Source organism: Anopheles stephensi, unplaced genomic scaffold (genome assembly GCF_013141755.1).
Source record: "Anopheles stephensi strain Indian unplaced genomic scaffold, UCI_ANSTEP_V1.0 ucontig351, whole genome shotgun sequence".
In the NCBI taxonomy this organism is placed as follows: domain Eukaryota; kingdom Metazoa; phylum Arthropoda; class Insecta; order Diptera; family Culicidae; genus Anopheles; species Anopheles stephensi.
The window spans coordinates 16,898-44,065 of record NW_023405293.1 but is presented as its reverse complement, the minus strand read 5'-3'; the positions used below and the strand labels follow the sequence as shown (position 1 = coordinate 44,065).

General features: G+C 37.0%; 3 long non-coding RNA genes across 3 annotated transcripts; all 3 read left to right on the top strand.

The window, feature by feature from the left end:
* Positions 1-1,329: 1,329 nt before the first annotated feature.
* On the top strand, positions 1,330-2,030 carry LOC118516602. Its single transcript, XR_004907955.1, has 2 exons — positions 1,330-1,546; positions 1,604-2,030. It is a non-coding gene; the product is annotated as an uncharacterized LOC118516602 (long non-coding RNA).
* An 11,630-nt stretch (positions 2,031-13,660) lies between these two features.
* LOC118516601 lies at positions 13,661-14,334 on the top strand. Its single transcript, XR_004907954.1, has 2 exons — positions 13,661-13,867; positions 13,925-14,334. It is a non-coding gene; the product is annotated as an uncharacterized LOC118516601 (long non-coding RNA).
* A 5,478-nt stretch (positions 14,335-19,812) lies between these two features.
* LOC118516604 lies at positions 19,813-20,485 on the top strand. The gene is made up of 2 exons (XR_004907956.1): positions 19,813-20,019; positions 20,077-20,485. It is a non-coding gene; the product is annotated as an uncharacterized LOC118516604 (long non-coding RNA).
* Positions 20,486-27,168: the final 6,683 nt, after the last annotated feature.

The window sequence follows — 27,168 nt, the reverse complement described above, 5'->3', positions numbered from 1 at the left end:
GACTATGGGGACCTTCATGTCGTACTCAGTTGGTACCCCTATTCATCGAGGGTATCGCTTTGATACCCCCAACAGACCTTTGGAATCCGTCTTACAACTTCTTGGAGCAGTCATAAGAGAACCAAATAGTAGGAAAAGCCGAATATGGAACCCTTTTTGTACTTTAGACACCTCCTATAACCTGCATGGCGACCATGGGGACCTTCATTTCGTACTCAGTTGGAACCCCTATTCATCGAGGGTATCGCTTTGATACCCCCAACAGACTTTTGGACACAGTCTTACTACTCCTTAGAGCAGTCATCAGAGAACCATATAGTAGGAACAGCCGAATATATAACCGTTCTCCTTCTTTGGACATCTCCTATAACTTGCATGGCGACTATGGCGACCTTCATTTCGTACTCAGTTGGTACCCCTATTCATCGAGGGTATCGCTTTGATACCCCCAACAGACCTTTGGACACAGTCTTACTACTCCTTGGATTAGCCATCAGGGAAGCAAATAGTAAGAACAGCCGAATATGGAACACTTTTTTGTACTTTGGGCACCTCTTATAGCTTGTTTGTACTCAGTTGGTACACCTATGCAACGAGGGTATCGCTGTGATAACCCTAGCAGACCTTTGGACACAGTCTTACTACTCCTTAGAGCAGTCATCAGAGAACCATATAGTAGGAACAGCCGAATATGGAACCCTTTTCGTTCATTGGACACCTCCTACAACTTGTATGGTGCCTATGGGGATCTTCATTTCGTCCTCAGTTGGTACCCCTATTCATCAACGGTATCGTTTTGATACCCCCAACAGACCTTTGGACACAGTCTTACTACTCCTTGGATTTGCCATCAGGGAAGCATATAGTAGGAAAAGCCGAATATGGAACCCTTTCCGTTCTTTGGACACCTCCTACAACTTGTTTGACGACTTCGGGGACCTTCATTTCGTACTCAGTTGGTACGCCTATTCATCGAGGGTATCGCTTTGATACCCCTGAAACGCCTATCTACTTTCCTTCTCCTTTATAAATAAAATATTTTTATCTAATTCAACGCCAAAACCAACTAATATTTATTCCACGCACCAGAAACCACCACCAAACTCCTTGATAACCGCTAACAAAATCGTCCTTTTTTTCGCCATCGCACCGCAAAACCGTTCGATCATCGAACTCCGCTTCGTCCGATCGCTCGCTCTCTCGAATTTCGGTTCGCTCGTTCTCCTCTCGCAACCAGCCGCAATTTGTTCTCACGGCCGCCCGTTTAGCCGCGGCTACACGTAGCCTTATCGAAAACTGATAATCGTAGCGGCCAAGGTCGCTACATCTCATTACGCTTTTTTTTTTCGATAGCAAGAAAATTTGTTTATGTGCTTTCTATTTCAAGCATGCTGTCTCCTTGTTATCAATTCTGTTCAATTATCCTACCACTTCCGTCGCAATAAACGTGCACAGTGTTTCAACAACGTGCAGTGTATAAGCAATCGCTTCGTCTCTCATAAAGGATCTCTCGCTTCTTGGCTTATTAGCATCGCTCGCAACCTAAGTATACGGATCGAACAATCTGCTTCGCTGTGCTTATTGTTTCGTCTTATTGTTTAAGGTGCTGTCTAATAATTTGCCGTGTGCCTGTTCAATCCTCTACTAAGAGCAATCTCTGGGGGAGCATTCGAACAACTTTGTCCTATCAAATTCATCCGCTCAACCGCACCAGATCAACCTTTAAATTGAACATCGAATATTATGCCGCTATGCCATGAACTCGGTTGTTTGCTTTCCGCTTCTCTCCGTGCGTGTAGCGTTCTACCCGTGCGTGCAAAGTGTATGTGTGTACAGTGGTGACGTGTGATGTGTGCCTTAAAGTGTAGTTAGCCTGCCAAACTTTTTTTTTTTTTTTTCACTATTTTTACAAATTTTTATTATGGATATGCATAAAAATTAATATAATAAGCTTATAAATCGATAACATCCTAATTTTAAACCCGATCAGCTAAATTAGCATTATTATAGAAATGTTGATGCATATCCATTTACATTTTTTTTTATCCTAATTTTAAGTTTTGCTTAAGTCCCTAGCTATGCCCTATTCTCAATCTGCTCCGTTTTCCCTACACTACCTTATCTAAACTTAACCCTAGTGCAGGGCATTTCCTCCTTTTGCACGTGCCTTATCCCGGGCAGACTCGGTAAATTTTTAATCTATTCTATTTTCATTTATTTTATTTTTTATTCGTTGAACCTCTTCAACCTGTTGTTGTGGACCTTCTCTAGCCTTTTCCCATTTCTTATTGTACACGTCTGATCGCTTGGTATTTCCACCACCTCATACGGTCCTCTCCAAATACCTTGCAACTTTTGCCCTTCACCCGTTTGATTGTTCCGGACCAGTACCATTTCTCCCCACATGGGTTGCCACTCATTAGCGTTCTGGTCGTACTTTTTTTTTCTTTTATGTTTCGATTGTATAAGATTTTTCCTAGCAATCAAGTGCATCTCCCTTAGTTTTGTTTGCATTTCTTCACAAAAATCGGAGTACAATCTTTTCCTTTCGTTTTGATTATACAGTGATGTTGGCAATCTAGCTTTCCTCCCGAAAACCAACTCATATGGAGTGTACCCTGTCGAAGTGTTTATACACGTATTGTATTCCATAGCGAAATATGGTAATACTCTATCCCAAGTTTTATAATTTTTCCCGACAAATTGTCTTAAATATATTTTTAATTCTCTATTCGCTCTTTCAACTATATTTCCTTGAGGGTGGTATGCAGAAGTATTAATTTTTTTAATTTTTAAAAGCTTACATACATCTTTCATGACCTGACTCATGAAATTTGTGCCCTGGTCTGTTACTAATTCTATAGGAACCCCTACAAGGCAAATAACCTCTTCTACAAAGGCTTTCGCTACTGTTGTTGCCTCTTGATTTACCATGGGCGTTACAATAAGATATCTGGAGAGATCATCTTGGATAACCAATCCATATTTGTTCCCTTTTTCTGATTCTGGTAAAATCACAATATCCATGTATACTTTTTCAAAAGGATAATTTGAGGTGGTTGTGATTTGCATAGGAATTTTGTTGCATCTTCCTATCTTATTGAGCTGGCACGATTTACAACTTCTTACGTACCCTTCGATATCCTTGTCCATCCCCTTCCAAAAGAATAAGTCCTTAATCCTTCTTTTCATTCTTCTGGTTCCTAAGTGGCCTCCTAATGGAGCATCGTGAAACTCCTGAAGAACGGTGTTAATTTCAGATCTTTCTATTTCCACTTTATCAGCACCTGGTGTGTAATTTTGAAATTTTAGTTTTGCTTTTTCTTTTAAATTGTTCAATTTGTCCCTCCTCTGTATTTCTTTTTCGCTTGTTTCCCTTTCCAAATCCATTTTCATTAAATCTTCCCAGTGATTTGTCTGTTTAGTATCCTTCATTGTTTGCCCGCCGATACTTTCCTCTACGTTATTTGGAATAAGGTTTTTCTTGATTTGTTGGCGTGTGATGACTGCTACCGTTTTAATTTGTCCATCTTCTTGTATTTCCCTTAGTTTAATTTGAGGAAGCCTTGATAAAAAATCGGCAACCACATTCTCCTTCCCTTTTCTATACCTTATTTCACATTGTAATCCCTGGAGCCTTAATCGCAATCGCGATAATATTGGAGAATTTTCTTTGAGTCTCCATATCGACACTAATGGTCTATGATCAGTGTATATGATGAACTTCTGTCCATAGACATAATGTTTAAAGTGCTCTACGGCCCACACGATCGCCAAAAGCTCTTTCTCGATTGGGTGGTATCGTTTCTCTGCTCCCACAAGAGTTTTGCTAGCATAAGCAATTGGCCTTTCAATGGTTTTCTCATTCGAAAGGACTGCTCCGAGAGCGTAATCACTGGCATCAGTGGTGATTACAAAAACATCATTATAGTTAGGACGTACTGATAAAGGCTCAGAAGTAAGAAGTTGTTTTAATTTTTCAAATGCTAGCTGACAGCATTCATTCCAAACAAAATTTGTATTTTTCTTTAATAATTCGTGCAATGGTTTGCGAATATTGGAAACGTTTGGAAGAAATTTCCCATAAAAATTAATGGTTCCCAAAAACGAACGTAGCTCCTTGAGAGTTTTTGGAATTGGCATATTTAAAATAGATTTTACATTAGCTGAAGTAGGTTTAATCCCTTCCTCATTTATAGTGTGGCCCAAATAGTTTATTTGTTTATGAAGAATTTTACATTTTGATGGCTCAATCTTGAGGTTGTGCTGTTTTAATCCGTTTAGAACTTTCACCAAATTCAGATTGTGTTCCTCTTCTGATTCACCAAACACTACAATATCGTCTAAGTACACGAATGCCTTAACGGGTTGTATAGCGTAAAGAACTGTGTTCATAAGTTTCTGGAAAGTTGAAGGACTATTTTTCAAACCCATTGGCATTCTTAAAAACTCATAATGTCCTTTGGACGTTGAAAATGCTGTTTTCGCAGCGTCTTTACGTGCTATAGGTATTTGGAAAAACCCGGATTTCAGATCAATTGTGGAAAAATATTTACTTTGGCCAATGTTATCCATGATATCATCTATCCGAGGAATTGGATAAATGAAAGGCTTTGTAATTGCATTGAGAGCTCGAAAATCAACAACAATTCGGTATTTTCTTTCCCCATCAACATCAGATTTTTTTGGTATGCACATCACAGGAGCATTCCAAGGGCTCTTACTAGGTCTTATAATTTGTTGTTTTAACATTTCCTCTATATGTAACTCCATAATCGTATTTAATGCTGCCGGAAATCTATACTGTCGTTTGTAAATGGGGATATTAGAGTTTGTTTCTATTTCATGTGATGCTGCATCTGTATATGTTAAATTATCCCCTGGCAAATAAAATATATTTTTAAAATCATTAATGATATTTTTTATATCCTTTGCTGTAGTCTGTTCTAAATGATCAAGACTAATTTTTCTCAACAATTCCACATATCTTTCAGAACCTATCAGTTGTATCTCCTTACTTGTTTCAACTACATCACAATCTATTTCTTGTTTCTCAATGTGTGGAAGTAGTTCGAAATCTTATGTGGGGGAAGCTAAATCGCATTCAAAGCTATTAATGGTTAATTTTTCAATATTACTTTCATTGACCTCTCCGTTAACTGGAATTTTTAAGGATATGCTTTGAAAGTATTTATCGACTTTTATTGTGTATTCCTTTAGAAATTCTGCCCCCAAAATTCCTGGGACATTAAGTGTTTTAATTATGTAAAATTTTATTGGGTATGTTGGCCTACCAATATGTAAGTCAATTAGAATTGAACCTACAGTTTCGGATACTGTTCCATCAAAACTAGCAAATTTTATAATATCATTATAATCGATTGAAGATGCCCCTAGCTCTTTTGCTAATTCCAAACTTAGAAAGTTAAAGCAGGCTCCAGTATCAATTAAATAATTAATTTCTTTTGCTCCCATACATGTCGATAAAACTTTGGCCATTAATTTACCGTCTTTTATATAATCGATATTAAGCAATTCATTCTCTTCTACCAAATCGCTACATAAACCGTTATCAGATTTATTCCGATGTTCTTGGCATGAACCGAAGAAGAATATATTGTTTTGGCTTGAAGGAACACTAGTGTTTTTATTAAGATTGACTAGTGCTCCTTGTTTTAGTTTTTTTGATTATCGGATTGTTGTTGATTGTGTGAGCTGTTAGAGTTAGTGTAGAGGTTATTTTGAGAAGGCCCTTGTGTAAAATTATTTCGAGGTATTGTGTTGTTATGGTAAATTATTGTTTCTATATGGTGATAAAGTATCTTCTCGGGCGTGAATAATTATTATTAAAGTTAGGAGGATTATTATTATGTGTTGTACTGTTGTGTTGGGGAAATTCAAAACTACTAATTTGTGAATGGTTAATGCTACTGTTAACATTTTCGCAGCGTTTTCTACTATCAGTGCTTAAATCTACGTTAGGAGCAGTTTGGTTATTTGGATAGGTGTAATTATAGCTGTTTGGGCACGGGTTCATGAAACTCTCACTGCTGTGAGTTTCGAAAAATTGCATGCGGTTTAATCTTTCCTCGATCTTTCGGATATATTCGATTTGAACTACCTCTTCCTGGAGATATTCCAAAAGTTCATCAAAACTGAGATGCTTATTGGTTCTCGCAAGAGTTTTTAATTCCGGGTTCTTTAAACCAGCTAAGAAATGTATTTTTAAGTTTTTAAGTGCGTATGAATCTTCCGTATTTGTTCTATCATTATTAATAATATGTTCTTTAAGTTTCATCACTCTTTCTTTGTATTTGGAAAAAGGTTCATTGACCTCTTGTTGCAGCGTCTCGACTTGCTGGAAAATGGCTTCCAAGCTAAATTTTTCTCCAAACACTTTTATCAGATTCATTTTAACGCTGTCCCACGAATCATCCAAAATTCGATTAAAAGAACCCGCAGCCTCTCCCTTCAATTTGAACATTACCGTTCGTATGAGGTCCTCTTCTGATTCCCCTTCAGGAATTTGTTTAGCAAAATACTCTATTTGATATAGAAAACCGTCCAGATCTTTTGCTGTTCCGTGATATTCCGGAATGTAAAGCATTGCTTTCTCTATCGGAAATTCATACGCCATACTTGAAATTGTACCGTTTAACGCTCTTTCGATTTCGACACTTTGGTTAAGAAGCTCTGCTTTGAGGATCTGGAGGCGTTCTTTATAACTATATTCCTGATTCATACAGGATTCGCTAACAGTTGTGGAGTTTAAGGTATATGTAGGTTGGAATGCACAAATATTAAATAAGCTACCTGTATTAATTTGAATTGCTCTATTCCTATGTGCTAACACCCTATTGCTCATCACCTTACGCACTACGAAAAAAAATGAAGGATTTGTGGATAAATTACAAAGAAAAAGATCGTACAAACTATTTTAACTATTTACGGATGTTTTTCTAATTATGTTTAAAACGAATTAATAAAAGATTAAAAAGCACTTATTTGTAGTATTATTCACTACAATTTAATATCACCCACTATAACGCTGCTATTTTCCGCCACCACTTACCAACAAAATTTCACCAGCTAATCCCGTTTTTTGCACACCAGTCAGAAATGTTACCTGCGCTAAAAAAATTGCGCTTTTCCGCTGTCACCACATGAAACGCCTATCTACTTTCCTTCTCCTTTATAAATAAAATATTTTTATCTAATTCAACGCCAAAACCAACTAATCTTTATTCCACGCACCAGAAACCACCACCAAACTCCTTGATAACCGCTAACAAAATCGTCCTTTTTTTTCGCCATCGCACCGCAAAACCGTTCGATCATCGAACTCCGCTTCGTCCGATCGCTCGCTCTCTCGAATTTCGGTTCGCTCGTTCTCCTCTCGCAACCAGCCGCAATTTGTTCTCACGGCCGCCCGTTTAGCCGCGGCTACACGTAGCCTTATCGAAAACTGATAATCGTAGCGGCCAAGGTCGCTACATCTCATTACGCTTTTTTTTTTCGATAGCAAGAAAATTTGTTTATGTGCTTTCTATTTCAAGCATGCTGTCTCCTTGTTATCAATTCTGTTCAATTATCCTACCACTTCCGTCGCAATAAACGTGCACAGTGTTTCAACAACGTGCAGTGTATAAGCAATCGCTTCGTCTCTCATAAAGGATCTCTCGCTTCTTGGCTTATTAGCATCGCTCGCAACCTAAGTATACGGATCGAACAATCTGCTTCGCTATGCTTATTGTTTCGTCTTATTGTTTAAGGTGCTGTCTAATAATTTGCCGTGTGCCTGTTCAATCCTCTACTAAGAGCAATCTCTGGGGGAGCATTCGATCAACTTTGTCCTATCAAATTCATCCGCTCAACCGCACCAGATCAACCTTTAAATTGAACATCGAATATTATGCCGCTATGCCATGAACTCGGTTGTTTGCTTTCCGCTTCTCTCCGTGCGTGTGCGTGCAAAGTGTATGTGTGTACAGTGGTGACGTGTGATGTGTGCCTTAAAGTGTAGTTAGCCTGCCAAACGTTTTTTTTTTTCACTAATTTTACAAATTTTTATTATGGATATGCATAAAAATTAATATAATAAGCTTATAAATCGATAACATCCTAATTTTAAACCCGATCAGCTAAATTAGCATTATTATAGAAATGTTGATGCATATCCATTTACATTTTTTTTATCCTAATTTTTAATTTTGCTTAAGTCCCTAGCTATGCCCTATTCTCAATCTGCTCCGTTTTCCCTACGCTACCTAATCTAAACTTAACCCTAGTGCAGGGCATTTCCTCCTTTTTCTCGTGCCTTATCCCGGGCAGACTCGGTAAATTTTTAATCTATTCTATTTTCATTTATTTTATTTTTTTATTCGTTGAACCTCTTCAACCTGTTGTTGTGGACCTTCTCTAGCCTTTTCCCATTTCTTATTGTACACGTCTGATCGCTTGGTATTTCCACCACCTCATACGGTCCTCTCCAAATACCTTGCAACTTTTGCCCTTCACCCGTTTGATTGTTCCGGACCAGTACCATTTCTCCCCACATGGGTTGCCACTCATTAGCGTTCTGGTCGTACTTTTTTTTTCTTTTATGTTTCGATTGTATAAGATTTTTCCTAGCAATCAAGTGCATCTCCCTTAGTTTTGTTTGCATTTCTTCACAAAAATCGGAGTACAATCTTTTCCTTTCGTTTTGATTATACAGTGATGTTGGCAATCTAGCTTTCCTCCCGAAAACCAACTCATATGGAGTGTACCCTGTCGAAGTGTTTATACACGTATTGTATTCCATAGCGAAATATGGTAATACTCTATCCCAAGTTTTATAATTTTTCCCGACAAATTGTCTTAAATATATTTTTAATTCTCTATTCGCTCTTTCAACTATATTTCCTTGAGGGTGGTATGCAGAAGTATTAATTTTTTTAATTTTTAAAAGCTTACATACATCTTTCATGACCTGACTCATGAAATTTGTGCCCTGGTCTGTTACTAATTCTATAGGAACCCCTACAAGGCAAATAACCTCTTCTACAAAGGCTTTCGCTACTGTTGTTGCCTCTTGATTTACCATGGGCGTTACAATAAGATATCTGGAGAGATCATCTTGGATAACCAATCCATATTTGTTCCCTTTTTCTGATTCTGGTAAAATCACAATATCCATGTATACTTTTTCAAAAGGATAATTTGAGGTGGTTGTGATTTGCATAGGAATTTTGTTGCATCTTCCTATCTTATTGAGCTGGCACGATTTACAACTTCTTACGTACCCTTCGATATCCTTGTCCATCCCCTTCCAAAAGAATAAGTCCTTAATCCTTCTTTTCATTCTTCTGGTTCCTAAGTGGCCTCCTAATGGAGCATCGTGAAACTCCTGAAGAACGGTGTTAATTTCAGATCTTTCTATTTCCACTTTATCAGCACCTGGTGTGTAATTTTGAAATTTTAGTTTTGCTTTTTCTTTTAAATTGTTCAATTTGTCCCTCCTCTGTATTTCTTTTTCGCTTGTTTCCCTTTCCAAATCCATTTTCATTAAATCTTCCCAGTGATTTGTCTGTTTAGTATCCTTCATTGTTTGCCCGCCGATACTTTCCTCTACGTTATTTGGAATAAGGTTTTTCTTGATTTGTTGGCGTGTGATGACTGCTACCGTTTTAATTTGTCCATCTTCTTGTATTTCCCTTAGTTTAATTTGAGGAAGCCTTGATAAAAAATCGGCAACCACATTCTCCTTCCCTTTTCTATACCTTATTTCACATTGTAATCCCTGGAGCCTTAATCGCAATCGCGATAATATTGGAGAATTTTCTTTGAGTCTCCATATCGACACTAATGGTCTATGATCAGTGTATATGATGAACTTCTGTCCATAGACATAATGTTTAAAGTGCTCTACGGCCCACACGATCGCCAAAAGCTCTTTCTCGATTGGGTGGTATCGTTTCTCTGCTCCCACAAGAGTTTTGCTAGCATAAGCAATTGGCCTTTCAATGGTTTTCTCATTCGAAAGGACTGCTCCGAGAGCGTAATCACTGGCATCAGTGGTGATTACAAAAACATCATTATAGTTAGGACGTACTGATAAAGGCTCAGAAGTAAGAAGTTGTTTTAATTTTTCAAATGCTAGCTGACAGCATTCATTCCAAACAAAATTTGTATTTTTCTTTAATAATTCGTGCAATGGTTTGCGAATATTGGAAACGTTTGGAAGAAATTTCCCATAAAAATTAATGGTTCCCAAAAACGAACGTAGCTCCTTGAGAGTTTTTGGAATTGGCATATTTAAAATAGATTTTACATTAGCTGAAGTAGGTTTAATCCCTTCCTCATTTATAGTGTGGCCCAAATAGTTTATTTGTTTATGAAGAATTTTACATTTTGATGGCTCAATCTTGAGGTTGTGCTGTTTTAATCCGTTTAGAACTTTCACCAAATTCAGATTGTGTTCCTCTTCTGATTCACCAAACACTACAATATCGTCTAAGTACACGAATGCCTTAACGGGTTGTATAGCGTAAAGAACTGTGTTCATAAGTTTCTGGAAAGTTGAAGGACTATTTTTCAAACCCATTGGCATTCTTAAAAACTCATAATGTCCTTTGGACGTTGAAAATGCTGTTTTCGCAGCGTCTTTACGTGCTATAGGTATTTGGAAAAACCCGGATTTCAGATCAATTGTGGAAAAATATTTACTTTGGCCAATGTTATCCATGATATCATCTATCCGAGGAATTGGATAAATGAAAGGCTTTGTAATTGCATTGAGAGCTCGAAAATCAACAACAATTCGGTATTTTCTTTCCCCATCAACATCAGATTTTTTTGGTATGCACATCACAGGAGCATTCCAAGGGCTCTTACTAGGTCTTATAATTTGTTGTTTTAACATTTCCTCTATATGTAACTCCATAATCGTATTTAATGCTGCCGGAAATCTATACAGTCGTTTGTAAATGGGGATATTAGAGTTTGTTTCTATTTCATGTGATGCTGCATCTGTATATGTTAAATTATCCCCTGGCAAATAAAATATATTTTTAAAATCATTAATGATATTTTTTATATCCTTTGCTGTAGTCTGTTCTAAATGATCAAGACTTATTTTTCTCAACAATTCCACATATCTTTCAGAACCTATCAGTTGTATCTCCTTACTTGTTTCAACTACATCACAATCTATTTCTTGTTTCTCAATGTGTGGAAGTAGTTCGAAATCTTCTGTGGGGGAAGCTAAATCGCATTCAAAGCTATTAATGGTTAATTTTTCAATATTACTTTCATTGACCTCTCCGTTAACTGGAATTTTTAAGGATATGCTTTGAAAGTATTTATCGACTTTTATTGTGTATTCCTTTAGAAATTCTGCCCCCAAAATTCCTGGGACATTAAGTGTTTTAATTATGTAAAATTTTATTGGGTATGTTGGCCTACCAATATGTAAGTCAATTAGAATTGAACCTACAGTTTCGGATACTGTTCCATCAAAACTAGCAAATTTTATAATATCATTATAATCGATTGAAGATGCCCCTAGCTCTTTTGCTAATTCCAAACTTAGAAAGTTAAAGCAGGCTCCAGTATCAATTAAATAATTAATTTCTTTTGCTCCCATACATGTCGATAAAACTTTGGCCATTAATTTACCGTCTTTTATATAATCGATATTAAGCAATTCATTCTCTTCTACCAAATCGCTACATAAACCGTTATCAGATTTATTCCGATGTTCTTGGCATGAACCGAAGAAGAATATATTGTTTTGGCTTGAAGGAACACTAGTGTTTTTATTAAGATTGACTAGTGCTCCTTGTTTTAGTTTTTTTGATTATCGGATTGTTGTTGATTGTGTGAGCTGTTAGAGTTAGTGTAGAGGTTATTTTGAGAAGGCCCTTGTGTAAAATTATTTCGAGGTATTGTGTTGTTATGGTAAATTATTGTTTCTATATGGTGATAAAGTATCTTCTCGGGCGTGAATAATTATTATTAAAGTTAGGAGGATTATTATTATGTGTTGTACTGTTGTGTTGGGGAAATTCAAAACTACTAATTTGTGAATGGTTAATGCTACTGTTAACATTTTCGCAGCGTTTTCTACTATCAGTGCTTAAATCTACGTTAGGAGCAGTTTGGTTATTTGGATAGGTGTAATTATAGCTGTTTGGGCACGGGTTCATGAAACTCTCACTGCTGTGAGTTTCGAAAAATTGCATGCGGTTTAATCTTTCCTCGATCTTTCGGATATATTCGATTTGAACTACCTCTTCCTGGAGATATTCCAAAAGTTCATCAAAACTGAGATGCTTATTGGTTCTCGCAAGAGTTTTTAATTCCGGGTTCTTTAAACCAGCTAAGAAATGTATTTTTAAGTTTTTAAGTGCGTATGAATCTTCCGTATTTGTTCTATCATTATTAATAATATGTTCTTTAAGTTTCATCACTCTTTCTTTGTATTTGGAAAAAGGTTCATTGACCTCTTGTTGCAGCGTCTCGACTTGCTGGAAAATGGCTTCCAAGCTAAATTTTTCTCCAAACACATTTATCAGATTCATTTTAACGCTGTCCCACAAATCATCCAAAATTCGATTAAAAGAACCCGCAGCCTCTCCCTTCAATTTGAACATTACCGTTCGTATGAGGTCCTCTTCTGATTCCCCTTCAGGAATTTGTTTAGCAAAATACTCTATTTGATATAGAAAACCGTCCAGATCTTTTGCTGTTCCGTGATATTCCGGAATGTAAAGCATTGCTTTCTCTATCGGAAATTCATACGCCATACTTGAAATTGTACCGTTTAACGCTCTTTCGATTTCGACACTTTGGTTAAGAAGCTCTGCTTTGAGGATCTGGAGGCGTTCTTTATAACTATATTCCTGATTCATACAGGATTCGCTAACAGTTGTGGAGTTTAAGGTATATGTAGGTTGGAATGCACAAATATTAAATAAGCTACCTGTATTAATTTGAATTGCTCTATTCCTAAGTGCTAACACCCTATTGCTCATCACCTTATGCACTACGAAAAAAAATGAAGGATTTGTGGATAAATTACAAAGAAAAAGATCGTACAAACTATTTTAACTATTTACGGATGTTTTTCTAATTATGTTTAAAACGAATTAATAAAAGATTAAAAAGCACTTATTTGTAGTATTATTCACTACAATTTAATATCACCCACTATAACGCTGCTATTTTCCGCCACCACTTACCAACAAAATTTCACCAGCTAATCCCGTTTTTTTGCAATCCAGTCAGAAATGTTACCTGCGCTAAAAAAATTGCGCTTTTCCGCTGTCACCACATGAAACGCCTATCTACTTTCCTTCTCCTTTATAAATAAAATATTTTTATCTAATTCAACGCCAAAACCAACTAATCTTTATTCCACGCACCAGAAACCACCACCAAACTCCTTGATAACCGCTAACAAAATCGTCCTTTTTTTTCGCCATCGCACCGCAAAACCGTTCGATCATCGAACTCCGCTTCGTCCGATCGCTCGCTCTCTCGAATTTCGGTTCGCTCGTTCTCCTCTCGCAACCAGCCGCAATTTGTTCTCACGGCCGCCCGTTTAGCCGCGGCTACACGTAGCCTTATCGAAAACTGATAATCGTAGCGGCCAAGGTCGCTACATCTCATTACGCTTTTTTTTTTCGATAGCAAGAAAATTTGTTTATGTGCTTTCTATTTCAAGCATGCTGTCTCCTTGTTATCAATTCTGTTCAATTATCCTACCACTTCCGTCGCAATAAACGTGCACAGTGTTTCAACAACGTGCAGTGTATAAGCAATCGCTTCGTCTCTCATAAAGGATCTCTCGCTTCTTGGCTTATTAGCATCGCTCGCAACCTAAGTATACGGATCGAACAATCTGCTTCGCTATGCTTATTGTTTCGTCTTATTGTTTAAGGTGCTGTCTAATAATTTGCCGTGTGCCTGTTCAATCCTCTACTAAGAGCAATCTCTGGGGGAGCATTCGATCAACTTTGTCCTATCAAATTCATCCGCTCAACCGCACCAGATCAACCTTTAAATTGAACATCGAATATTATGCCGCTATGCCATGAACTCGGTTGTTTGCTTTCCGCTTCTCTCCGTGCGTGTGCGTGCAAAGTGTATGTGTGTACAGTGGTGACGTGTGATGTGTGCCTTAAAGTGTAGTTAGCCTGCCAAACGTTTTTTTTTTTTCACTAATTTTACAAATTTTTATTATGGATATGCATAAAAATTAATATAATAAGCTTATAAATCGATAACATCCTAATTTTAAACCCGATCAGCTAAATTAGCATTATTATAGAAATGTTGATGCATATCCATTTACATTTTTTTTATCCTAATTTTTAATTTTGCTTAAGTCCCTAGCTATGCCCTATTCTCAATCTGCTCCGTTTTCCCTACGCTACCTAATCTAAACTTAACCCTAGTGCAGGGCATTTCCTCCTTTTTCTCGTTCCTTATCCCGGGCAGACTCGGTAAATTTTTAATCTATTCTATTTTCATTTATTTTATTTTTTTATTCGTTGAACCTCTTCAACCTGTTGTTGTGGACCTTCTCTAGCCTTTTCCCATTTCTTATTGTACACGTCTGATCGCTTGGTATTTCCACCACCTCATACGGTCCTCTCCAAATACCTTGCAACTTTTGCCCTTCACCCGTTTGATTGTTCCGGACCAGTACCATTTCTCCCCACATGGGTTGCCACTCATTAGCGTTCTGGTCGTACTTTTTTTTTCTTTTATGTTTCGATTGTATAAGATTTTTCCTAGCAATCAAGTGCATCTCCCTTAGTTTTGTTTGCATTTCTTCACAAAAATCGGAGTACAATCTTTTCCTTTCGTTTTGATTATACAGTGATGTTGGCAATCTAGCTTTCCTCCCGAAAACCAACTCATATGGAGTGTACCCTGTCGAAGTGTTTATACACGTATTGTATTCCATAGCGAAATATGGTAATACTCTATCCCAAGTTTTATAATTTTTCCCGACAAATTGTCTTAAATATATTTTTAATTCTCTATTCGCTCTTTCAACTATATTTCCTTGAGGGTGGTATGCAGAAGTATTAATTTTTTTAATTTTTAAAAGCTTACATACATCTTTCATGACCTGACTCATGAAATTTGTGCCCTGGTCTGTTACTAATTCTATAGGAACCCCTACAAGGCAAATAACCTCTTCTACAAAGGCTTTCGCTACTGTTGTTGCCTCTTGATTTACCATGGGCGTTACAATAAGATATCTGGAGAGATCATCTTGGATAACCAATCCATATTTGTTCCCTTTTTCTGATTCTGGTAAAATCACAATATCCATGTATACTTTTTCAAAAGGATAATTTGAGGTGGTTGTGATTTGCATAGGAATTTTGTTGCATCTTCCTATCTTATTGAGCTGGCACGATTTACAACTTCTTACGTACCCTTCGATATCCTTGTCCATCCCCTTCCAAAAGAATAAGTCCTTAATCCTTCTTTTCATTCTTCTGGTTCCTAAGTGGCCTCCTAATGGAGCATCGTGAAACTCCTGAAGAACGGTGTTAATTTCAGATCTTTCTATTTCCACTTTATCAGCACCTGGTGTGTAATTTTGAAATTTTAGTTTTGCTTTTTCTTTTAAATTGTTCAATTTGTCCCTCCTCTGTATTTCTTTTTCGCTTGTTTCCCTTTCCAAATCCATTTTCATTAAATCTTCCCAGTGATTTGTCTGTTTAGTATCCTTCATTGTTTGCCCGCCGATACTTTCCTCTACGTTATTTGGAATAAGGTTTTTCTTGATTTGTTGGCGTGTGATGACTGCTACCGTTTTAATTTGTCCATCTTCTTGTATTTCCCTTAGTTTAATTTGAGGAAGCCTTGATAAAAAATCGGCAACCACATTCTCCTTCCCTTTTCTATACCTTATTTCACATTGTAATCCCTGGAGCCTTAATCGCAATCGCGATAATATTGGAGAATTTTCTTTGAGTCTCCATATCGACACTAATGGTCTATGATCAGTGTATATGATGAACTTCTGTCCATAGACATAATGTTTAAAGTGCTCTACGGCCCACACGATCGCCAAAAGCTCTTTCTCGATTGGGTGGTATCGTTTCTCTGCTCCCACAAGAGTTTTGCTAGCATAAGCAATTGGCCTTTCAATGGTTTTCTCATTCGAAAGGACTGCTCCGAGAGCGTAATCACTGGCATCAGTGGTGATTACAAAAACATCATTATAGTTAGGACGTACTGATAAAGGCTCAGAAGTAAGAAGTTGTTTTAATTTTTCAAATGCTAGCTGACAGCATTCATTCCAAACAAAATTTGTATTTTTCTTTAATAATTCGTGCAATGGTTTGCGAATATTGGAAACGTTTGGAAGAAATTTCCCATAAAAATTAATGGTTCCCAAAAACGAACGTAGCTCCTTGAGAGTTTTTGGAATTGGCATATTTAAAATAGATTTTACATTAGCTGAAGTAGGTTTAATCCCTTCCTCATTTATAGTGTGGCCCAAATAGTTTATTTGTTTATGAAGAATTTTACATTTTGATGGCTCAATCTTGAGGTTGTGCTGTTTTAATCCGTTTAGAACTTTCACCAAATTCAGATTGTGTTCCTCTTCTGATTCACCAAACACTACAATATCGTCTAAGTACACGAATGCCTTAACGGGTTGTATAGCGTAAAGAACTGTGTTCATAAGTTTCTGGAAAGTTGAAGGACTATTTTTCAAACCCATTGGCATTCTTAAAAACTCATAATGTCCTTTGGACGTTGAAAATGCTGTTTTCGCAGCGTCTTTACGTGCTATAGGTATTTGGAAAAACCCGGATTTCAGATCAATTGTGGAAAAATATTTACTTTGGCCAATGTTATCCATGATATCATCTATCCGAGGAATTGGATAAATGAAAGGCTTTGTAATTGCATTGAGAGCTCGAAAATCAACAACAATTCGGTATTTTCTTTCCCCATCAACATCAGATTTTTTTGGTATGCACATCACAGGAGCATTCCAAGGGCTCTTACTAGGTCTTATAATTTGTTGTTTTAACATTTCCTCTATATGTAACTCCATAATCGTATTTAATGCTGCCGGAAATCTATACTGTCGTTTGTAAATGGGGATATTAGAGTTTGTTTCTATTTCATGTGATGCTGCATCTGTATATGTTAAATTATCCCCTGGCAAATAAAATATATTTTTAAAATCATTAATGATATTTTTTATATCCTTTGCTGTAGTCTGTTCTAAATGATCAAGACTAATTTTTCTCAACAATTCCACATATCTTTCAGAACCTATCAGTTGTATCTCCTTACTTGTTTCAACTACATCACAATCTATTTCTTGTTTCTCAATGTGTGGAAGTAGTTCGAAATCTTATGTGGGGGAAGCTAAATCGCATTCAAAGCTATTAATGGTTAATTTTTCAATATTACTTTCATTGACCTCTCCGTTAACTGGAATTTTTAAGGATATGCTTTGAAAGTATTTATCGACTTTTATTGTGTATTCCTTTAGAAATTCTGCCCCCAAAATTCCTGGGACATTAAGTGTTTTAATTATGTAAAATTTTATTGGGTATGTTGGCCTACCAATATGTAAGTCAATTAGAATTGAACCTACAGTTTCGGATACTGTTCCATCAAAACTAGCAAATTTTATAATATCATTATAATCGATTGAAGATGCCCCTAGCTCTTTTGCTAATTCCAAACTTAGAAAGTTAAAGCAGGCTCCAGTATCAATTAAATAATTAATTTCTTTTGCTCCCATACATGTCGATAAAACTTTGGCCATTAATTTACCGTCTTTTATATAATCGATATTAAGCAATTCATTCTCTTCTACCAAATCGCTACATAAACCGTTATCAGATTTATTCCGATGTTCTTGGCATGAACCGAAGAAGAATATATTGTTTTGGCTTGAAGGAACACTAGTGTTTTTATTAAGATTGACTAGTGCTCCTTGTTTTAGTTTTTTTGATTATCGGATTGTTGTTGATTGTGTGAGCTGTTAGAGTTAGTGTAGAGGTTATTTTGAGAAGGCCCTTGTGTAAAATTATTTCGAGGTATTGTGTTGTTATGGTAAATTATTGTTTCTATATGGTGATAAAGTATCTTCTCGGGCGTGAATAATTATTATTAAAGTTAGGAGGATTATTATTATGTGTTGTACTGTTGTGTTGGGGAAATTCAAAACTACTAATTTGTGAATGGTTAATGCTACTGTTAACATTTTCGCAGCGTTTTCTACTATCAGTGCTTAAATCTACGTTAGGAGCAGTTTGGTTATTTGGATAGGTGTAATTATAGCTGTTTGGGCACGGGTTCATGAAACTCTCACTGCTGTGAGTTTCGAAAAATTGCATGCGGTTTAATCTTTCCTCGATCTTTCGGATATATTCGATTTGAACTACCTCTTCCTGGAGATATTCCAAAAGTTCATCAAAACTGAGATGCTTATTGGTTCTCGCAAGAGTTTTTAATTCCGGGTTCTTTAAACCAGCTAAGAAATGTATTTTTAAGTTTTTAAGTGCGTATGAATCTTCCGTATTTGTTCTATCATTATTAATAATATGTTCTTTAAGTTTCATCACTCTTTCTTTGTATTTGGAAAAAGGTTCATTGACCTCTTGTTGCAGCGTCTCGACTTGCTGGAAAATGGCTTCCAAGCTAAATTTTTCTCCAAACACATTTATCAGATTCATTTTAACGCTGTCCCACGAATCATCCAAAATTCGATTAAAAGAACCCGCAGCCTCTCCCTTCAATTTGAACATTACCGTTCGTATGAGGTCCTCTTCTGATTCCCCTTCAGGAATTTGTTTAGCAAAATACTCTATTTGATATAGAAAACCGTCCAGATCTTTTGCTGTTCCGTGATATTCCGGAATGTAAAGCATTGCTTTCTCTATCGGAAATTCATACGCCATACTTGAAATTGTACCGTTTAACGCTCTTTCGATTTCGACACTTTGGTTAAGAAGCTCTGCTTTGAGGATCTGGAGGCGTTCTTTATAACTATATTCCTGATTCATACAGGATTCGCTAACAGTTGTGGAGTTTAAGGTATATGTAGGTTGGAATGCACAAATATTAAATAAGCTACCTGTATTAATTTGAATTGCTCTATTCCTATGTGCTAACACCCTATTGCTCATCACCTTACGCACTACGAAAAAAAATGAAGGATTTGTGGATAAATTACAAAGAAAAAGATCGTACAAACTATTTTAACTATTTACGGATGTTTTTCTAATTATGTTTAAAACGAATTAATAAAAGATTAAAAAGCACTTATTTGTAGTATTATTCACTACAATTTAATATCACCCACTATAACGCTGCTATTTTCCGCCACCACTTACCAACAAAATTTCACCAGCTAATCCCGTTTTTTGCACACCAGTCAGAAATGTTACCTGCGCTAAAAAAATTGCGCTTTTCCGCTGTCACCACATGAAACGCCTATCTACTTTCCTTCTCCTTTATAAATAAAATATTTTTATCTAATTCAACGCCAAAACCAACTAATCTTTATTCCACGCACCAGAAACCACCACCAAACTCCTTGATAACCGCTAACAAAATCGTCCTTTTTTTTCGCCATCGCACCGCAAAACCGTTCGATCATCGAACTCCGCTTCGTCCGATCGCTCGCTCTCTCGAATTTCGGTTCGCTCGTTCTCCTCTCGCAACCAGCCGCAATTTGTTCTCACGGCCGCCCGTTTAGCCGCGGCTACACGTAGCCTTATCGAAAACTGATAATCGTAGCGGCCAAGGTCGCTACATCTCATTACGCTTTTTTTTTTCGATAGCAAGAAAATTTGTTTATGTGCTTTCTATTTCAAGCATGCTGTCTCCTTGTTATCAATTCTGTTCAATTATCCTACCACTTCCGTCGCAATAAACGTGCACAGTGTTTCAACAACGTGCAGTGTATAAGCAATCGCTTCGTCTCTCATAAAGGATCTCTCGCTTCTTGGCTTATTAGCATCGCTCGCAACCTAAGTATACGGATCGAACAATCTGCTTCGCTATGCTTATTGTTTCGTCTTATTGTTTAAGGTGCTGTCTAATAATTTGCCGTGTGCCTGTTCAATCCTCTACTAAGAGCAATCTCTGGGGGAGCATTCGATCAACTTTGTCCTATCAAATTCATCCGCTCAACCGCACCAGATCAACCTTTAAATTGAACATCGAATATTATGCCGCTATGCCATGAACTCGGTTGTTTGCTTTCCGCTTCTCTCCGTGCGTGTGCGTGCAAAGTGTATGTGTGTACAGTGGTGACGTGTGATGTGTGCCTTAAAGTGTAGTTAGCCTGCCAAACGTTTTTTTTTTTCACTAATTTTACAAATTTTTATTATGGATATGCATAAAAATTAATATAATAAGCTTATAAATCGATAACATCCTAATTTTAAACCCGATCAGCTAAATTAGCATTATTATAGAAATGTTGATGCATATCCATTTACATTTTTTTTATCCTAATTTTTAATTTTGCTTAAGTCCCTAGCTATGCCCTATTCTCAATCTGCTCCGTTTTCCCTACGCTACCTAATCTAAACTTAACCCTAGTGCAGGGCATTTCCTCCTTTTTCTCGTGCCTTATCCCGGGCAGACTCGGTAAATTTTTAATCTATTCTATTTTCATTTATTTTATTTTTTTATTCGTTGAACCTCTTCAACCTGTTGTTGTGGACCTTCTCTAGCCTTTTCCCATTTCTTATTGTACACGTCTGATCGCTTGGTATTTCCACCACCTCATACGGTCCTCTCCAAATACCTTGCAACTTTTGCCCTTCACCCGTTTGATTGTTCCGGACCAGTACCATTTCTCCCCACATGGGTTGCCACTCATTAGCGTTCTGGTCGTACTTTTTTTTTCTTTTATGTTTCGATTGTATAAGATTTTTCCTAGCAATCAAGTGCATCTCCCTTAGTTTTGTTTGCATTTCTTCACAAAAATCGGAGTACAATCTTTTCCTTTCGTTTTGATTATACAGTGATGTTGGCAATCTAGCTTTCCTCCCGAAAACCAACTCATATGGAGTGTACCCTGTCGAAGTGTTTATACACGTATTGTATTCCATAGCGAAATATGGTAATACTCTATCCCAAGTTTTATAATTTTTCCCGACAAATTGTCTTAAATATATTTTTAATTCTCTATTCGCTCTTTCAACTATATTTCCTTGAGGGTGGTATGCAGAAGTATTAATTTTTTTAATTTTTAAAAGCTTACATACATCTTTCATGACCTGACTCATGAAATTTGTGCCCTGGTCTGTTACTAATTCTATAGGAACCCCTACAAGGCAAATAACCTCTTCTACAAAGGCTTTCGCTACTGTTGTTGCCTCTTGATTTACCATGGGCGTTACAATAAGATATCTGGAGAGATCATCTTGGATAACCAATCCATATTTGTTCCCTTTTTCTGATTCTGGTAAAATCACAATATCCATGTATACTTTTTCAAAAGGATAATTTGAGGTGGTTGTGATTTGCATAGGAATTTTGTTGCATCTTCCTATCTTATTGAGCTGGCACGATTTACAACTTCTTACGTACCCTTCGATATCCTTGTCCATCCCCTTCCAAAAGAATAAGTCCTTAATCCTTCTTTTCATTCTTCTGGTTCCTAAGTGGCCTCCTAATGGAGCATCGTGAAACTCCTGAAGAACGGTGTTAATTTCAGATCTTTCTATTTCCACTTTATCAGCACCTGGTGTGTAATTTTGAAATTTTAGTTTTGCTTTTTCTTTTAAATTGTTCAATTTGTCCCTCCTCTGTATTTCTTTTTCGCTTGTTTCCCTTTCCAAATCCATTTTCATTAAATCTTCCCAGTGATTTGTCTGTTTAGTATCCTTCATTGTTTGCCCGCCGATACTTTCCTCTACGTTATTTGGAATAAGGTTTTTCTTGATTTGTTGGCGTGTGATGACTGCTACCGTTTTAATTTGTCCATCTTCTTGTATTTCCCTTAGTTTAATTTGAGGAAGCCTTGATAAAAAATCGGCAACCACATTCTCCTTCCCTTTTCTATACCTTATTTCACATTGTAATCCCTGGAGCCTTAATCGCAATCGCGATAATATTGGAGAATTTTCTTTGAGTCTCCATATCGACACTAATGGTCTATGATCAGTGTATATGATGAACTTCTGTCCATAGACATAATGTTTAAAGTGCTCTACGGCCCACACGATCGCCAAAAGCTCTTTCTCGATTGGGTGGTATCGTTTCTCTGCTCCCACAAGAGTTTTGCTAGCATAAGCAATTGGCCTTTCAATGGTTTTCTCATTCGAAAGGACTGCTCCGAGAGCGTAATCACTGGCATCAGTGGTGATTACAAAAACATCATTATAGTTAGGACGTACTGATAAAGGCTCAGAAGTAAGAAGTTGTTTTAATTTTTCAAATGCTAGCTGACAGCATTCATTCCAAACAAAATTTGTATTTTTCTTTAATAATTCGTGCAATGGTTTGCGAATATTGGAAACGTTTGGAAGAAATTTCCCATAAAAATTAATGGTTCCCAAAAACGAACGTAGCTCCTTGAGAGTTTTTGGAATTGGCATATTTAAAATAGATTTTACATTAGCTGAAGTAGGTTTAATCCCTTCCTCATTTATAGTGTGGCCCAAATAGTTTATTTGTTTATGAAGAATTTTACATTTTGATGGCTCAATCTTGAGGTTGTGCTGTTTTAATCCGTTTAGAACTTTCACCAAATTCAGATTGTGTTCCTCTTCTGATTCACCAAACACTACAATATCGTCTAAGTACACGAATGCCTTAACGGGTTGTATAGCGTAAAGAACTGTGTTCATAAGTTTCTGGAAAGTTGAAGGACTATTTTTCAAACCCATTGGCATTCTTAAAAACTCATAATGTCCTTTGGACGTTGAAAATGCTGTTTTCGCAGCGTCTTTACGTGCTATAGGTATTTGGAAAAACCCGGATTTCAGATCAATTGTGGAAAAATATTTACTTTGGCCAATGTTATCCATGATATCATCTATCCGAGGAATTGGATAAATGAAAGGCTTTGTAATTGCATTGAGAGCTCGAAAATCAACAACAATTCGGTATTTTCTTTCCCCATCAACATCAGATTTTTTTGGTATGCACATCACAGGAGCATTCCAAGGGCTCTTACTAGGTCTTATAATTTGTTGTTTTAACATTTCCTCTATATGTAACTCCATAATCGTATTTAATGCTGCCGGAAATCTATACAGTCGTTTGTAAATGGGGATATTAGAGTTTGTTTCTATTTCATGTGATGCTGCATCTGTATATGTTAAATTATCCCCTGGCAAATAAAATATATTTTTAAAATCATTAATGATATTTTTTATATCCTTTGCTGTAGTCTGTTCTAAATGATCAAGACTTATTTTTCTCAACAATTCCACATATCTTTCAGAACCTATCAGTTGTATCTCCTTACTTGTTTCAACTACATCACAATCTATTTCTTGTTTCTCAATGTGTGGAAGTAGTTCGAAATCTTCTGTGGGGGAAGCTAAATCGCATTCAAAGCTATTAATGGTTAATTTTTCAATATTACTTTCATTGACCTCTCCGTTAACTGGAATTTTTAAGGATATGCTTTGAAAGTATTTATCGACTTTTATTGTGTATTCCTTTAGAAATTCTGCCCCCAAAATTCCTGGGACATTAAGTGTTTTAATTATGCAAAATTTTATTGGGTATGTTGGCCTACCAATATGTAAGTCAATTAGAATTGAACCTACAGTTTCGGATACTGTTCCATCAAAACTAGCAAATTTTATAATATCATTATAATCGATTGAAGATGCCCCTAGCTCTTTTGCTAATTCCAAACTTAGAAAGTTAAAGCAGGCTCCAGTATCAATTAAATAATTAATTTCTTTTGCTCCCATACATGTCGATAAAACTTTGGCCATTAATTTACCGTCTTTTATATAATCGATATTAAGCAATTCATTCTCTTCTACCAAATCGCTACATAAACCGTTATCAGATTTATTCCGATGTTCTTGGCATGAACCGAAGAAGAATATATTGTTTTGGCTTGAAGGAACACTAGTGTTTTTATTAAGATTGACTAGTGCTCCTTGTTTTAGTTTTTTTGATTATCGGATTGTTGTTGATTGTGTGAGCTGTTAGAGTTAGTGTAGAGGTTATTTTGAGAAGGCCCTTGTGTAAAATTATTTCGAGGTATTGTGTTGTTATGGTAAATTATTGTTTCTATATGGTGATAAAGTATCTTCTCGGGCGTGAATAATTATTATTAAAGTTAGGAGGATTATTATTATGTGTTGTACTGTTGTGTTGGGGAAATTCAAAACTACTAATTTGTGAATGGTTAATGCTACTGTTAACATTTTCGCAGCGTTTTCTACTATCAGTGCTTAAATCTACGTTAGGAGCAGTTTGGTTATTTGGATAGGTGTAATTATAGCTGTTTGGGCACGGGTTCATGAAACTCTCACTGCTGTGAGTTTCGAAAAATTGCATGCGGTTTAATCTTTCCTCGATCTTTCGGATATATTCGATTTGAACTACCTCTTCCTGGAGATATTCCAAAAGTTCATCAAAACTGAGATGCTTATTGGTTCTCGCAAGAGTTTTTAATTCCGGGTTCTTTAAACCAGCTAAGAAATGTATTTTTAAGTTTTTAAGTGCGTATGAATCTTCCGTATTTGTTCTATCATTATTAATAATATGTTCTTTAAGTTTCATCACTCTTTCTTTGTATTTGGAAAAAGGTTCATTGACCTCTTGTTGCAGCGTCTCGACTTGCTGGAAAATGGCTTCCAAGCTAAATTTTTCTCCAAACACATTTATCAGATTCATTTTAACGCTGTCCCACGAATCATCCAAAATTCGATTAAAAGAACCCGCAGCCTCTCCCTTCAATTTGAACATTACCGTTCGTATGAGGTCCTCTTCTGATTCCCCTTCAGGAATTTGTTTAGCAAAATACTCTATTTGATATAGAAAACCGTCCAGATCTTTTGCTGTTCCGTGATATTCCGGAATGTAAAGCATTGCTTTCTCTATCGGAAATTCATACGCCATACTTGAAATTGTACCGTTTAACGCTCTTTCGATTTCGACACTTTGGTTAAGAAGCTCTGCTTTGAGGATCTGGAGGCGTTCTTTATAACTATATTCCTGATTCATACAGGATTCGCTAACAGTTGTGGAGTTTAAGGTATATGTAGGTTGGAATGCACAAATATTAAATAAGCTACCTGTATTAATTTGAATTGCTCTATTCCTAAGTGCTAACACCCTATTGCTCATCACCTTATGCACTACGAAAAAAAATGAAGGATTTGTGGATAAATTACAAAGAAAAAGATCGTACAAACTATTTTAACTATTTACGGATGTTTTTCTAATTATGTTTAAAACGAATTAATAAAAGATTAAAAAGCACTTATTTGTAGTATTATTCACTACAATTTAATATCACCCACTATAACGCTGCTATTTTCCGCCACCACTTACCAACAAAATTTCACCAGCTAATCCCGTTTTTTGCACACCAGTCAGAAATGTTACCTGCGCTAAAAAAATTGCGCTTTTCCGCTGTCACCACATGAAACGCCTATCTACTTTCCTTCTCCTTTATAAATAAAATATTTTTATCTAATTCAACGCCAAAACCAACTAATCTTTATTCCACGCACCAGAAACCACCACCAAACTCCTTGATAACCGCTAACAAAATCGTCCTTTTTTTCGCCATCGCACCGCAAAACCGTTCGATCATCGAACTCCGCTTCGTCCGATCGCTCGCTCTCTCGAATTTCGGTTCGCTCGTTCTCCTCTCGCAACCAGCCGCAATTTGTTCTCACGGCCGCCCGTTTAGCCGCGGCTACACGTAGCCTTATCGAAAACTGATAATCGTAGCGGCCAAGGTCGCTACACCCCCAACAGACCTTTGGACACCGTCTTACTACTCTTTAGAGCAGCCATCAGGGAAGCATATAGTAGGAACAGCCGATTATGGAACCCTTTTCGTTCTTTGGACACCTCCTATGACTTGTATGGCGACTATGGGGACCTTCATTTCGTACTCAGTTGGTAGCCCTATTCATCGAGGGTATCGTTTTGACACCCCTTACAGACCTTTGGACACAGTCTAACTACTCCTTGGAGCAGCCATCAGGGAACCATACAGTAGGAACAGCCGATTATGGAACCCTTTTCGTTCTTTGGACACCTCCTATAACTAGTCTGGCGACTATGGGGACCTTCATTTCGTACTCAGTTGATACCCCTATTCATCGAGGGTATCGCTTTGATACCCCCAACAGACCTTTCGACACAGCCTTACTACTCCTTGGATTAGCCATCAGGGAAGCAAATAGTAAGAACAGCCGAATATGGAACACTTTTTTGTACTTTGGACACCTCTTATAGCTTGTTTGTACTCAGTTGGTACACCTATGCAACGAGGGTATCGCTGTGATAACCCTAGCAGATCTTTGGACACAGTCTTACTACTCCTTAGAGCAGTCATCAGAGAACCATACAGTAGGAACAGTCGAATATGGAACCCTTTTCGTTCATTGGACACCTCCTACAACTTGTATGGTGCCTATGGGGACCTTCATTTCGTCCTGAGTTGGTACCCCTATTCATCAAGGGTATCGTTTTGATACCCCCAACAGACCTTTGGACACAGTCTTACTACTCCTTGGATTTGCCATCAGGGAAGCATATAGTAGGAACAGCCGAATATGGAACCCTTTCCGTTCTTTGGACACCTCCTACAACTTGTTTGACGACTTCGGGGACCTTCATTTCGTACTCAGTTGGTACGCCTATTCATCGAGGGTATCGCTTTGATACCCCCAACAGACCTTTGAAAACCGTCTTACTACTCCTAAGAGCAGTCATCAGGGAAGCATATAGTAGGAACAGCCGATTATGGAACCCTTTTCGTTCTTTGGACACCTCCTACAACTTGTATGGCGACTATGGGGACCTTCATTTCGTACTCAGTTGGTACCCCTATTCATCGAGGGTATCGCTTTGATACCCCCAACAGACCTTTGGACACCGTCTTACTACTCTTTAGAGCAGCCATCAGGGAAGCATGTAGTAGGAACAGCCGAATATGGAACCCTTTTCGTTCTTTGG